The following is a 14,725-nucleotide window of genomic DNA, read 5'->3' on the forward strand; positions in this document are numbered from 1 at the left end:
AGTCAGGGCAACGACAGGGTCACTACAACTAACTAGCTGCCAAGGGCAGGAATTAATTAGCATTCCTCAATCTAGTCACCTGTACTGAGAACAGAAAGCATTTGGAAGGCAGCTGAAGACACGAGCAGGATATACTGTACAGCTGGAAGGCCTCAGCCTATACACTGGGAAATAAGTAGGGTCCCAGAGCTTCTCAGCCTTTTGGCTAAGATCAAGTGTCTGTTCTTATCAGGACGGGGGTCGAGTTGCGAGTCATCAGAGCTAGTGGAGATCATCGCTGGATTGCGATCGTGATTGGATGTTGGAGGATCGTTTGGTTGTGCTGACCTGCTATTGGTGGATCTTCATGCTGGCTTCGGCCTAACGCCAATTCAGGGACCAGCCAACCTCAGAGCTATGGCCTCAACAGCTGCGCGCAGCCCTGGGCAGGGGGTTCGAAACACTGTCCGGGTGTCTGTCAAGAAGGTGGAGGAGCGTACACCAGTCGATCGGACGGTGTTCGTCAAGAAGGTGTTGTTCGAGTGCTGTGGATTCGCCGCAGCAGACGTGTACTGCCTGCAGGATTTCCCTGGGGCAGGCTACTTCGACGTCACCTTCGGGAGCGTGAAGCAATGTGAGCAGCTCCTGAAGGTCTTCAAAGAAAAGGAAGGGGAGCCGCTGTTCTCCATCTTGTCGGCGGTCCCGTTGTGCGTGCTTCCTGCACAGAGGAGCCGGGTTGTTACAATCCACATGTACAACCCCTACGTGCCAGCAACTGATGTCCTGACGTTCCTGGGAAGATATGTGCAGGTCGAGGGTCAAAGCACCGACGTGGTTGACCCTTTCGGGATCTGGACCAGCAAACGACAGGTCAAGGTAACCCGGAGGGTGGACGCCAGCGGGAATATCCTCCACCCACCCTCCAGCTTTGCTATCGGAGGGAGCAGAGGGTACCTGACTTATGCAGGGCAGCCGAAAGTGTGCCGAACCTGTGGGAGGTCAGGCCACATGGCGGCGGACTGCAAGGTCACGATCTGTCGCAATTGCAAGAAGGAGGGCCACCCGACCAAAGAGTGCAAGGAGGAAAAGAACTGCAATCTGTGCGGGGAGGTGGGCCACGTGTACAGGGCCTGCCCAAGACGAGGGGCCGCCACCTATGCGCAGATGGCCAGAGGCGGGCCACAAAAGGACGGCAAGGCACCGCAAACCGGCAAGGGAATGGTGTCAGGGGGCACGCAACAGGAAGGACAGGCCGGAGCAGAGCAGATGACAGTTACCGGAGAGGTACAGCTGCCGAGCGAAGCTCCGACAGGACAGGAGGAGGAGGCGGAGAAGGGAAAGAAGGAGGCAGAGGAATGGACCGTGGTGAAAAACAGGAAGAGGAAAACCCACCCGGTCACCAAGACCTCCCAGAAAAAGGGGAAAAGGCAGCTGCAGGTGGAAGACACGGACAGCTCTTCGGAGAGTGAGGACGGACGTAAGGAGGGTCGTCACCAAAAGAAGAGGCAGAGCGCTGCGAGGAGAAAGGAGAGCAGCAACTGCCAACCAAGGGACGAGCCTCCTGAGGAAATGGGAAACCACCACCCCCCAAGCCAGGAGGGCCCCACTGCCACACAGCTCCAGGTCACTGGGAGCAGCGACCCTCTGACAGCCCCGCTGTCAGATATAGAAACAGACAGCGTGGACCCTGGTCTCGGCCCGATGACACCGAAGCGGGCAAATGGGCCGAGTGAGGAACTGGACAGCTACCTCAGCCCTGCGAGGGTCCAGCAGTTTGCATGCTGCACGGGGATGCAGACAGCTACCCCAGAGGGGCAGGACCAGCAACAATCGGACATGGGTAACCTTACAACCTGTTAACAAAATGGGGTTTAAAATTGCAACTATAAATGTGCGCAGCATAAAATCTGCTGCGCGATGTGTTTCAACACTGGCCTTCCTGGCCAACGTAAAAGCCGATGTCTTGTTTCTGCAGGAGTGTGGGATACCGCACCTCAGCAGTTACAGGAGATGGTCGAGCTTGTGGGCCCATGGGCCGTCAGTGTGGTCGGGGGGTAACGATAACCGCTCCTCGGGCCTGGGTATTCTGTTACGGGGAGGCAACTTCACCATCTCCAAGGTTAAGGCGGTGGTGGGCGGGCGCCTCCTCGTTGCTGATGTTACATACAGAAACGCTCCCGTGAGACTAATCAACGTGTACGCCCCAGTGGGTAAGAGGGAACGGCTGGCCGTCCTGCAGCAGCTTCCACTGTTGCTGGCTACGTCCAGGCCGGTCATTCTGGCCGGAGACTTCAACTGTATCATCGATGCAGACGGACGATCCGGCAGGGGGGGGGGGGGACAGTAAACTGGACGCCACGTCCAGAGCCCTGATGGACACGGTCAAAGACGCCAAGCTGCACGACGTCTTCAGCACCCCTGCAGACAGAGCGCAGCGTAGATACACCTGGTCACGGGCAGACGGGTCTATCCGCTCAAGGATAGATTACCTGTTTGTGTCCCGAACGCTCTCGGTCAGATCCACCGATGTCAAGCCGGTGTTCTTCTCTGACCACTGCCTCCTGCTGGCCGACTGTCACCTACAGGATGAGCAGCGGGCTGGTAAGGGAACGTGGAAACTGAACACCAAGCTGTTGACCCCAGGAAACATTGAGGAGCTCAAGAGGGATTACGCAGGTTGGAGAACCGTGAAGCCCCTCTTTGAGTCTCCAGCAGACTGGTGGGAAACAGTAAAAGGGAACATCAAGAGGTTCTTCATCCTCAAAGGTGTTCAGGAGGCGAGAGAGAGATGGGGAAAACTGTCCCAGCTCCAGGAAAGTATGCAGAACCTGCTCCTGCTGCAGACGTTGGGGGTCGATGTCACGGAGGACCTCAAGGAGGTGAAGGGCCAGCAAGCCTCGCTCTTTGCTTCGGAGGCCTCCAAGATAATCTTCCGGTCCAGGGTCCGCTCGGTGGAGCAGGACGAGACGTGCTCACGTTTTTTTCTTCCAGAAGGTGCACAAAGAGAGCTCTGTGCTCAGCAGCCTGAAGGAAGAAGATGGCTCGGTAACGTCATCTCAGGCTGACGTCATGAGGATCAGTAAATCCTTCGATGCCAGTCTGTATGACGTGAAGCCGACCGACAGCGCGGCCTCCCAGTCGTTCCTGTCCTCTATCACGGAGGTCCTAGACGACAGAACACGCGAGAGGCTGGACCAGCCGCTATCTCTGGATGAGCTGACCAAGGCCCTCGAGTCCTTCAAAAAGAATAAAACTCCCGGAAGCGACGGCTTACCGGTCGAGCTCTATTCCGCTCTGTGGGACTTGATTGGCCAGGACCTGCTGGAGGTGTATGTCAGTATGCTTCGGGCAGGTACCATGAGTGAATCCATGAGGAAAGGCATCATCACCCTCGTCTACAAGCAGGAGGGGGAGAGGGAAGAAATTAGAAATTGGAGACCGATCTCACTGTTAAACACAGACTACAAAATCTTGTCAAAGGTCATCGCCAACCGGGTCAGGTCTGCTCTGGGATCGGTGATTCACCCTGACCAAACCTGTGCTGTACCGGGCAGGAAGATCGCTGAGAGTCTCGCACTCCTCAGGGATACGATCGCCTACGTGCAGGACAGGGGGATGGACACCTGCCTCATCAGCCTGGACCAGGAGAAAGCCTTTGACAGGATATCGCATACATATATGAGGGATGTCCTCTCCAAAATGGGCTTCGGGGAGGGAATCACTAATTGGATCAGACTGCTCTACACCAACATTGTCAGTGCAGTCTCAATCAATGGGTGGGAATCAGATAGCTTCCCAGTCAGATCTGGAGTCAGGCAGGGCTGCCCTCTCTCTCCTGCCTTGTTTGTGTGTTGCATAAAGCCATTTGCCGAGTCCATCAGGAAGGATGCGAGCCTGAGAGGGGTGACTATTCCTGGCAGTGGGGGCCTGCAGGTTAAGGCCTCCCTGTACATGGATGATGTCGCCGTTTTCTGCTCGGATCCGCTGTCCGTGCACAGACTCATGTGCATTTGTGACCAGTTCGAACGGGCCTCGGGGGCCAAGGTAAACCGAGGCAAGAGCAAAACCATGCTCTTCGGGAACTGGGCCGACCAATCCTCTATCCCCTTCACCGTCAGGACTGACCACCTGAAGGTGCTGGGTATTTGGTTTGGGGGAGCTGGGGCGTGCGCCAAGACCTGGGAGGAGCGGATCAGGAAGGTGAGACAGAAACTGGGCAAATGGGAGCAACGGTCGCTCTCCATCGTGGGTAAGAACCTGGTCATCAGGTGTGAGGTACTCTCAGTATTGTTATACGTGGCACAGGTCTGGCCTATCCCCAGAACCTGTGCCGCCGCAGTCACCCGGGCCATCTTCCACTTCGTGTGGAGATCAAAGATGGACCGGGTCCGAAGAGATGTAATGTACAAAGACCGGTGCAATGGGGAAAAAACACACCCAATGCAACCCTCACCCTGATGGCCACCTTTGTGTGTGGCTGCATCAAGCTGTGCGTGGATCCCCGGTACGCAAACACCAAGTGTCACTACGTACTGAGGTTCTACCTGTCCCCGGTGTTGCGAAGGATGGGCCTGGCCTCGCTGCCGTGGAACGCTCCGAGTAGTTGGCCCGTTCCGTATCACCTGTCCTTCGTGGAGAAATTTATCAAGAAAAACACCTTTGACCACAAGTCCATCAGGAAGTGGTCAGCACAGTGTCCTTGAGACCCTTCGGGAAAAGGAGAGGGCGGATCCTATCGAGCAGTTCCCTGAGCAGACTGTCAAAGCCATTTGGCAGAATGCCTCATCGCCAGAACTTTCCAACAAGCACCAAGACATGGCTTGGCTGGTGGTGAGAAGGGCTCTGCCTGTGAGATCCTTTATGCACGCCCGGACTCTCAGCCGCACCGCACGCTGCCCTCGAAGCGGCTGCGGGGGGGACGAGACTGTCACACACCTCCTTCTGGAATGTGCCTATGCAGAGGAAGTCTGGAGAGGAATGCAGTGGTGTTTGTGGAGGTTCGTCCCGAGCAGCGCTGTGACGCGGGACTCCGTGCTCTACGGCCTGTTCCCCAGGGCGCACACCGAGACGAACATCAACTGTGCCTGGAGGATCATCAACTCGGTGAAGGACGCTCTCTGGGTGGTCCGAAACCTGTTGATCTTCCAGCTGAAGGAGTTGACCCCGACTGAGTGTTGCAGACTGGCACATTCCAAGGTCCAGGACTACGTGTTGAGGGATGCGCTGAAGCTTGGGGCAGCTGCCGCCAAGGCGCGGTGGGGAAAGACCACCGTCTAACATCTGCCTGCCTAAGAAGGACAGGGGGCCCACGCAGTCATTTGGGCTCCGCTGGCGTCTGAGCTCAATGTAATCGCACCAACCTGTGAATACGAATGATCACCCTGTTTCGATATGCAAAGAAATGGAATGTTTACAGAATGATGACATGTCCAATTGTATAGATTAAATATATATGAATAAAGTATATTTTTGAAATAAAAAAAAATAAGTAGGGTCCCAGAGCTGTGATCCTCTGACAGTCCCATCGTCAGACACAGAACTGGATGGTGCGGACCCTTGCCTTGGCTCAATGGCTCCAGAGCAGGTAAATGACCCCAGTGAGAGCCTGGATAGCTACCTCAGCCCAGCGAAGGTCCAGTAGTTCATGCTCACCATGGGGATGCAGACAGCTACCCCAGAGACAGGACAGTCAAATGGACAATGGTAACCCCATAAACTGGGGGTTAAAGAAGTTTTCTTTGCTATCGTATAACAGTGCACCCACTCAGTAGGTGGGTTCCGCTGAAGCCACAGCTAAATACTAAGAGACTGGATGGTTAATAAAGGGAACTGTAAATAGGATAACTGTAAATTCGATTAATTCAATCTGTTCTTTGTAACGTTAAGACATGCAATGTATATATCTATGAACGACAGGACAAATTGTACAAGTACCAAAGATTTATTTCTATGAATAAAGTATATTTTGAAATAAAAAAAAGCAGGGTCCCATGGGTAAGGTAAGGAGGTGACAGTGGCTAGCACCCCTCCCATAAAAACTAAGAGCTGCAACGACTGGAATCCTGAAACACAAAAAAAAACAGAAAGCGCAGGAAATACTCAGTCTGGCAGGATTTGTTGAAATAAAAACAGAAGTGTCCCTGGATTTGAAACTTGAATTCAGCTTTCTCTTCAGATACTGCTAGACCAGAGTTTCTCCAGCAAGCTCTGTTCTTGTTCCTAAAATCAAATCCTTGAGAGAAAGAAGAGGGGAGAAGAACATTGGTTTTAAAAAAAAGTTTAAACAAGCAGATGACTTGAAGTTGGATCAGAGCCATCTCAGACTTTGCTCCAAGTCTTGGAGGAGCTCAAAATTCTGGCAACTCTTCGGTTCTGAACAAAGAGAAAGAAATCAGAGCCCAGCAGGTGGCTCACCAGTCCTGGACAGCCAGCTCATGCTGGTGAGAAACCAATGAAAGACATTTGCATGTTAATGGAACTATATCTCAGCAACCTCACACATCTCACATACAAATGAAGCACTTTGAAACGTGCTGATTATTCAGAAGGTGAATGCTGCAGCCCTTTTGCACACAGTAGTTTCTTTGGCAGTAATGAAATGAATGACCAATTACAGGTCCCACTCAAATAATCCATGCTCATCAGGGGCAGCCCTCAATGGAGTTAATCGCTGTTTGACGTTTCCTTTCCAAGCCTATACTCACCTTGCCTACAGCTCCATGTTTGACTACCGCCAAAAGGATGGGAATAGCCTTCAATAGAGTCACAAATCAGGGTGACTGTGATACACTACCCTGTTCACGTTCTTCAATCTGTCAGCAGCTATTGATGCAGCTTACCACACAATTCCCTATTGTTCAGTTAAATGGAACTATTCTTGCCAAGTTTCACGCTTGTCTATTCTGTCATAGCAAGACCAGAAATGGTTTCTCATCCCACACTGGGGCTCCCCAACTACTTATCTGTAGTATTTCATTCTCATCTACCAAAACCAATTTCAGGTCCTGCACATACAGAACTCTGCCTCACCCCATCTCTCTCAGCTACCACACTATCTGGCCTTCAGCACAGCAGTAGAAAATGACCAACTAATTGCGGGGAAAATGGAAACCATTGTCCTCACTTTTGGCCACTAAGTTGGTTTCTTAGTGGTTGACTTCAACCCTGTCGCCCACTTCAAACTTCGTAAAACCTCCCCATCAACTACTGAAACCCTCACTTTCCATAGTCTGCAGACTCAATACTCTGCTCGCTAGTGTTTCACCCTGAACCCAGCGTAAGCGGGAGCTCATTGCATAACTTAGGATACGGTAGCAGAATTTTCAAAGTCCCATTCACCCACCGACCTACCTTGGCTCTTGATCCAGCTAAACAACTTGCACTTGTACAGTGCCTATAACACAACAAAATGGCCCAAAGCATTTCATAGGAGTACTATAAACGTACTGGAACAAAACAACATCCTAGGAATCACAGCAGGTCAGGCAGAATCCGTGGAGAGAGAGCAAGCTCATGTTTCGAGTCTAGGTGACTTTTCTTCAGAGCTGACATGGGCTCACCTAGACTGAACTCTAGATTTGCTGTCTCTCCACGGATGCTGCCTGACCCACTGATTTCCAGCATTTTAAAATTTTCAGTTAGATTCCAGCATCTGCAGTATTTTGCTCCTACATAGTACAACACTGAGCTAGGTAATGAGATATTATGACAACAGATTTTTGAGAGCAGCATCTTAAAGGAAGATGATGGGCGGCACGGTGGTTAGCACTGCTGCTTCACAGCACCAGGGACCCGGGTTCAATTCCTGACTCAGTCAACTGAGTGTGTGGAGTTTGCACATTCTCCCAATGTCTGTGTGGGTTTCCTCCGGATGCTCTGGTTTCCTCCCACAGTCCAAGGATGTGCAGGTTAGGTGAATTGGCCGTGCTAAATTGCCCGTAGTGTTAGGTGCATTAGTCAGGGGTAAATGTAGGGGAATGGGTCTGGGTTGGTTGCCCTTCGGAGGGTTGGTATGGACTTGTTGGGCCGAAAGGCCTGTTTCCACACTGTAGGGAATCTAATCTAATCTAAAACAAGGAGAGATTTTCAGAACTTGAAGGTCTAGGCAACAGAGCAGGTTAGAAGAGCTCAGCCCTCCACATCTCCAACAGCCCTGCAAGTCTTCCTCTATGTCAGTTCTCGAGAACCCTGACGTTAATCACTCCACCCACTGAGGGGGGGGCACATTCCAAAAGACCAGAGCAGAACTGGGATGGTCAAGGGTCACTGGTCAATGCTATTTGTTTCCTCCCGACAGACCTGCTGAGCTTCACTAGCATTTTGTTTTTGATTTCTAGAATTCGCAGTCCTTCGATTTCCTTTTAAATTTCCAACACATTCAGCTGACGACACTGACCTCTGGAAATCCTCCACAAACCTGTTTACCTCAATTCCCTCCTTGTAAACTCACCTAAAAAAAAAACCCTCAACTCCAACTGAGTGTTTGGTCAGTGAGCATCTTACACAGCTCAGTATCAAACATTGTTTGAAATCTCACCTGTGAAGTACCTGGGGATATTTTACTACATAAAAGGCACTATATAAAAGATACCTTTGTCATCATTTCCCATTTTGTACCACTTATAAATCACACCCCACATTCTGGGCAGGGAGAATCTTCCTTTCAGCAGATTTGCCACAAGTCTTTGATTCCTCAGCAATTTCACATCAGCAGGCAACTGTTCAAAGTGCACAGACTGAAATACTTTGGAATTAGCTTGACATCTGATACCCTAAAAAAAAACTTATGTCAATGGCTGGTTCAATTCTTAAAGAGTGGAGTTTCTCTTCCCTCTGTCCTTGGTTGACCGCAACACAAACACTCCCACAAGAGATTGGGGGACACCACAATTTATAAATTTGGTCATCTTGGTTGAAGGGAAAAATATTAACCTAACTTACTCCTCTGCTAACCGGGTTATGGAATCTTTCAACCTCACCTGGACAGGCTGGAGACACCATGGTTTCAATAGCTCCCAGCAGAACACTTCCCTCAGTACTATGCCAGTGAGACAGCCTGGGTTACAGAGAGTTGAGTGGAATGCTCACCTACACATCCTGAATGCATGGACATTCCTTTGGCCAATTGAGTGGGCAAGGTGGGGAAGGAAGTAAGTGGTACTTTGACTTGAGGGGGTATCTGGCCACAACAGAATTTTAAAAAAATAATCAATACACAATCATTGTGGAGATGCCGACCTGTCTTCCCATTAATGTTCTCCTTCTGGGTGTCGAAGCACCAACGGCAACATTGTATTCAATAAAGTGTTCATCCTCCTGGTCTAGAGTAGCATTCATTACCATCGAGCCAGGGACCAATCCCAGGTTTAATAGGAAGTTCAGAAGACTATGTCAGGGGTAGCACCACACACATACTGGAGGAGATGCCAACTGAAGGAGCACTTCAGGGCTGGAAACAGCAAATGCTGGAGATCACAGTGGGTCAGACAGCATCCAGAGAGAGAGAGAGCAAGTTAACGTTGACTCTAGATGAATCTTCTTCAGAGCAATTCAGGGCTGTGTACATACTGCTTCTGCATACTTTGCTTAAGAGTTAAGCAATTCCACAACCAACAGGCTGGATCAAGGCCCTGAACCCCTGCCTTATATCTAGTCATTAGTGTCAGAGGATATCAAGAATTAACAGGAGAAGGAGCTCCACAAAAAGCCCCCCCTTTAGTGACAGATCCTGACATGCAAGTAAATAGACAAGGCAGAACCATTCACAACCACACTGATACTATGATTAGATTAGATTAGATTACTTACAGTGTGGAAACAGGCCCTTCGGCCCAACAAGTCCACACCGACCTGCCGAAGCGCAACCCACCCATACCCCTACCTTTACCCCTTTAACCTAACACTACGGGCAATTTAGCATGGCCAATTCACCTGACCCGCACATCTTTGGACTGTGGGAGGAAACCGGAGCACCCGGAGGAAACCCACGCAGACACGGGGAGAATGTGCAAACTCCACACAGTCAGTCGCCTGAGTCGGGAATTGAACCCGGGTCTACAGGCGCTGTGAGGCAGCAGTGCTAACCACTGGGCCACCGTGCCGCCCAGACAATATCCCCAGTCATGGTACTTAAGACACATGCTCCAGAAGTAGGTGCACTTCTAACCAAGCTGTTCCAGTTCACTACAACATTGGCAAACAATTTGTTTTACTTTGGGTAAATGCTAATGTCCTGACAATAAAAAGGAAGGCAAATTCATTTCAGTGAATTACTGACACCCCGAACACTTAAACAAACAGAATGAAGGTGTCATCAACAGTGCTGATGCATCAATATTCTGTACAGGGTCACTCAGTTCAAGACCTCAGTCCAAACAAAGGAGCCGAAATCAGAGGACAGAGACACACAGACACACCGTATCTGATCAAGAGTGGTATCAAGGAGTCCAAGGAAATCAGTGTGAATCAGTAGAAAACTGCCTGGAGTAACATGGTGCATGAAGAAAGTTGGTAGTGCTTGTTGGAGGCCATACTTCTTGGTCTGAGAACATCGCTGCCAGAGTTCCACAAGGAACTGACCTAGGTCCAGCATTCATAAATGCAAAATACCAGAGGTCAGGATGTGTTTGCTGACTATGGTTGCATTCTGTTCCATTCACAAACCCTGAGATAATGAAGCAGTAAACACCTACACAACATCTAGGTTTGGGTTGATGTGGCATTAAGTGAATGCTACTTGCTGACAGGGCTAACTACTTTCCCTTGATATTCAACATTATCACCAAACTCCCACAGCATCAAATATTCCAAGTCCGACAGTTAGACAGAACCTTAACTTTCACATATTGTTGAAAGGGCAACTCAGAGACTGGGAATTGTGAGGTAATATGGAAGATCTTGTCTTCCCAAAGCCTGCCCACCACCTTTAAAGGCACAAGTCAGGAGCGTGGTGGAATACTGTCCAATTCCCTGGATGAGATGCAGGATCGACACTCAAGGAGCTTAACCACCCATGACAAAAACAGCCCACTCCATCACCACCTTCTTCAACACCTCTAACCATTCACTGTCTGCACCACAGGCAGTGACTGAACACCATCGACAAAGATGCCATGTAGCAACTCACCAAAGCTCTTTCAACCACATCTTCCATTCCCACCATCTCTACCACCTAGAAGGGCATGGAAACACCACCAATTGCAAGTTTCCTTTCAAGCCACTCAGTTTCCTCAAATGCAACTCCATTGCTGTTCCTTTGCTGTTGTTGGGTTTGTTTTTAATTTCAAAAATATACTTTATTCATGAATTACTTAAAAGTTGTGGTGTTTAAATCTCAGAACATTCTGCCTAACAGCACTGTGGGCGTACCTTCACCACACAGGCTACAGCAATTCCAAAAGGCGGCTCACCATTACCTTCTCAAGGACAATTAGAAATGGACAATAAACACAGGCTTAGCCAATAAACACAGGCTTAGCCAACAATGCAGACTTTCAGTAAGTTACTGAGAACATGATTGTAACAGTGAGAGGCAGTATGAGTAATCGTGCAGCCATTTCCTCCTCCATGTCTATCTGCACATAACTTGAACTTAGAATGGGGATAAATTGTGTGTCCTATGCATGAGTTAATGTCACACTACAGGTGACCATGCTACACTATATGCTCTCACACACACACACACACAAAAATTGATGCGGTGAATTTGTATTTGCAGATTCATTCTATTTTGTTCAAAAAGCACACAATCGGTAGGCAGCCAATGTGACATTTTATAAATTCCTACTTTGGAAATAGAACCAGTTGAACTCCAGGTTGGGAAAGAGGCAGACTTTAATCTCACACCTTTAATGCATTGTCCGAGAGGAGATGTCACTTTTTTTCATACTGATAAAACCTGAAGTTAGCTCAAGAGCTGTAACTTAAAAGAAATTCTGGGATTTACATATTAATGAATCAAAATCTGCATCCCTATTCTAAGTGATTAAAGATTTAACAGCAATCTCGGTTTGTCCAACAGATCGCATCAGTTGTATGGCATTTGGACCTTTTACCATAAGGTCTGTGTCCTATGATCCTTCCCCACTAAAAACCTGATGAAGGAGCAGCCCTCCAAAAGCTTGGACTATAACCTGATGTTGAGAGATTTTTCAAACTTTATCCACCCCAGTCCAACACCAGCCCCTCCACATCATGAACTAAAAAGAGCAGAATGAGAGAGTTGGTGAGTACCTGCAATAGCCATTGATAACTTGATATCTCTCAGGGATTACTTCAAAATATAGTTAAAAATCACAACACCAGGTTATAGTCCAATTATAGTGTAGCATAGTCACCTGTAGTGTGAAATGTACTCATGCATAGGACACAAAATTTATCCTCATTCTAAGTGATTAACTGCAATCTAGATTTGTCTCATACATCACAGCAGTTATATGACACTTTGATCTTTTACTTATAAATTGTGTCCTGTGATCCTGCCCCACTAGCTACCTGATGGAGCAGCATTCTGAAAGCTAGTGCTTCCAATTAAACCTGTTGGACTATAACCTGGTGTCGTGTGATTTTTAACTTTGTACACCCCAGTCCAACACCAGCATCTCCAAATTCAAAATATTGGAGCTTCCAAAACAGAGTTGGGGGGTGGGTCAGGGTGGGGGGTGAGCCAGAACTTTGGGGCCCAAAGCTGAGGCAGTGACAGCTGTCACATAGCACCCACTGAGTTATAAACAACTGTGTCCCCTCTCCGACAAGCCCCTGCTCTCTCAGCACCACACCCACACCTCCTCCAAACCCACTCCGCACTCTCACCGGAGGGCTCATGACAGATTCCAAACCTCAGAGTGGGACAAGGTCTGGGAAGTGCTGTTCCTGGAGCAAAGGAACTGGGTGGGGAAAGGACAAGATGAGTTGCTAAAACAAAAATAAGCACAGCCACCCCAAATAAAATTAAGAACCAAACTGAAAATCAAAACAGATGCAGAAAAAAAATGACATTTTACTTCATTCAAAATTTCAAACCCATTCATTCAAATAATTTTAACAATGTAGGAGGAAGCCATTCCTGGACTAACCCTATGGATTGATAGCCCAAGGTGAATGATACCACTTAAAAGGCTGAGAAACTGAGGTGGACACAGATAAATGAAGTGCAGCTTTGCTGATTTTGTGGTTTTATGAATAAGCGCAAAAAAATCTGCAGTTTTGGAATTCGGCAAAAAGTCTTCAGAGAGACTGGAGTGAAAGGGGCGATGAGATCCACTGTATGAGGGACAAATGCCGGGCTGAAGGTAACAGGGTGGGTTAACAAGGGGGCTTCAGGAGATACAGCTCAAATGGATTCAGGTGAGGTCAGAGCACTCAGAAACCAACCTCCCATCAGAGAGTGATGTTGCAACAGGCAAGAAACCGCGAGAACAAAACAAAAAAGTTAAGAAACTCGGATCAGACGTTGTCAAACTTCATGTGAAACCATTAATTGTCTTTCGAAACGACGAAGGAGAGGAAACAAAACCGCCCCCTTCAAGAGTACAACCGGAAAAGTTTCCGACCTTACAGGAGAGTAAAACTGCCCAGAGCCTGAAACTTACAAAAGGAGGAGAGGGTTGGTTTGTACAACCTGCCCACCCGGAAATCTTCCCAAGTTTGAAAAGTTGGGAGAAACTTTTCTCCCCAAGCTGCCTTTCAAATTTTGCTTCCCTCTGTGACAGCTCCGATCTATACCCCCCTCCCCATTATTCACTCACCTTCCACTCCCATGTTGTGGAACCAAATTTCCGTTCGATATTCACCCTTGAAACCGTCTCCTCCCCAGCCCGCAGCAGCAATAGTTCACTTCAACGTTGCTATTAGTCTGGACTGGTTTAGGGCTCCACCTTCCCGCAGGGTCCTAACGCCCTCCCTGGACCTAATCCACGCCCAACTGCAGGAGAGATCGCTGTCTCCTCCTGCTGGCTAAAGAGGGACACTGCAAAAAGGAACTGAATCCGACGCAGGAGCAGAGATACACAGCAGGTCGCCTGTTGAAAGAAAGAGGCGCAATCTTGACAATAATTCCAAAAGCCTGCTCCAGTTTAAAAAAAAAACCCAGGGACAGAAAGCCTAATGACAAAGGGCACTACTTTCCCAGGAGGAATTCTGGGCGAACATTGCTCTCCTTGGGGTGGGGATGGGTGTATTTGGTAATGAGGCTAAACTATGAAATGATAGGGAGAGAGTTTGCCAACTCTCCAGGGTATTTGCCCAAGAATGATTTCTTTGAATTCATTCACGACATGGGCATCTCTGGCTAGTCCCCCATTTAGGCCAGAAGGGTGTAGGAGCAGAATTAGGCCATTCATCCCATCAAATCTACTCTGCCATTCGAACATGGGGGACAAATTTCTTAACCCCATTCTCCTGCCCTCTCCCTGGAAGCCATAATCACCTTATGAGTCAAGCACCTATCTAACTTTCTTTCAAATGACTCGGCCTCCACACCCCTTTGTGGCAATGAGTTCCACAGATTCTCTACCCTCTGGCTGAAGAAATTCCTCCTTATCTCAGTTGTCAAAGGTCATCTTTTCTCTCTGAGGCTGTGCAGCGACCCCCTCCAATTTATTATCAATTCCTAATCACCATCTGGGTGAAGGATTAAGTGTCAACCACAGTTTGGAGTCACATAAAAACCAGACCCCCTAAAGATGGGAGATATCCTTCTCTCAAGGACATTAGTGAATCAGATGGAATTTTATGATGATTAACCATG

At 48.8% G+C, this 14,725-nt stretch overlaps 1 protein-coding gene across 2 annotated transcripts in view; it reads right to left on the bottom strand.

Moving 5' to 3' along the window:
• Positions 1–13,846, bottom strand: part of tmem51a (transmembrane protein 51a) — a 48,951-nt gene extending 35,105 nt beyond the window's left edge. The window contains exon 1 of one of the 2 annotated variants that reach the window (XM_043675663.2): positions 13,725–13,846. The gene's annotated coding sequence lies outside the window, so the exon portion shown is untranslated. The remainder of the gene's footprint in view (positions 1–13,724) is intronic. The other variant, XM_043675664.2, reaches the window with a different exon arrangement.
• Positions 13,847–14,725: the final 879 nt, after the last annotated feature.

This window comes from Chiloscyllium plagiosum, unplaced genomic scaffold, assembly GCF_037043375.1.
Source record: "Chiloscyllium plagiosum isolate Xiang-an unplaced genomic scaffold, Cpla_swu_hap1 HiC_scaffold_37, whole genome shotgun sequence".
Classification (NCBI taxonomy): Eukaryota; Metazoa; Chordata; class Chondrichthyes; order Orectolobiformes; family Hemiscylliidae; genus Chiloscyllium; species Chiloscyllium plagiosum.